Consider the following 1,031-nt stretch of genomic DNA (forward strand, 5'->3'; position numbering starts at 1 on the left):
AAGTCACCCAGCACCTTCCTTGCATTGTTGGCATTGTTGTTTTCGGCTGCCATGTGTTCTTCTTCTTTGAAGAATTCGGTCAGGTCCTCTAAAGAGAGTTGTGCTTTGGCTTCTCTTAGCTTTCTCTTCAAGGTCCTTTCGGGTTCAGGATCAGCCTCAACAAGAATGCCTTTGTCTTTGCTCCTGCTCATAAGAAAGAGAAGGGAACAAGAAAATATGGAATCCTCTATGTCACAGTATAGAGATTCCTTGAGGTGTCAGAGGAAAAGAAAAGTAGAAGACTGAAGTAGAAAATTCGAACTTATCAAAGGAGATGGAGTTCGAATTTTTGCATTAAAGAATAGTGTTAGTCCATAAATAGAAGGATGTGAGAAGAAGGGAAGCAATTTTCGAAAATTAAGTAAAAGATTTTGAAATTAGAAATCAAAAAGATTTGATTGAAAACTACTTTAAAAAAATGTGGTTAAGAAGTTATGATTAGTTTTAAAAAGATGTGATTGAGAAGATATGATTTGAAAAACATTTTAAAAAAAAAGATTTGATTTTGAGAATTAAAAACTTGACTAACAAGAAAAGATATGATTCAAACATTAGACCTTTCTCAACAGAAAAGGCAACATACTTGAAATGTTGAATCAAATCATTAATTGGTAGCAAGTATCTTTGAAAATAGAAAAAAATTGATTTTGAAAAAGATTTGATTGAAAAATTGAATTGAAAAAAGATTTGATTTTGAAAAACTTTGAAAACTTGAAAAAAAATCTGATTTGAAAACAAAATCTTCCCCCTTTAGCCATCCTGGCGTTAAACGCCCAGAATGGTGCACATTCTGGCGTTTAACGCCCAAAACTATACCCTTTTGGGCGTTAAACGCCCAACCAGGTACCCTGGCTGGCGTTTAAACACCAGTCTGTCCTTCTTCACTGGGCGTTTTGAACGCCCAGCTTTTTCTGTGCAATTCCTCTGCTGTATGTTCTGAATCTTCAATTCTCTGTATTATTGACTTGAAAAGACACAAATTAAAAATATTT

Source organism: Arachis duranensis, chromosome 5 (assembly GCF_000817695.3).
Source record: "Arachis duranensis cultivar V14167 chromosome 5, aradu.V14167.gnm2.J7QH, whole genome shotgun sequence".
In the NCBI taxonomy this organism is placed as follows: Eukaryota; Viridiplantae; Streptophyta; class Magnoliopsida; order Fabales; family Fabaceae; genus Arachis; species Arachis duranensis.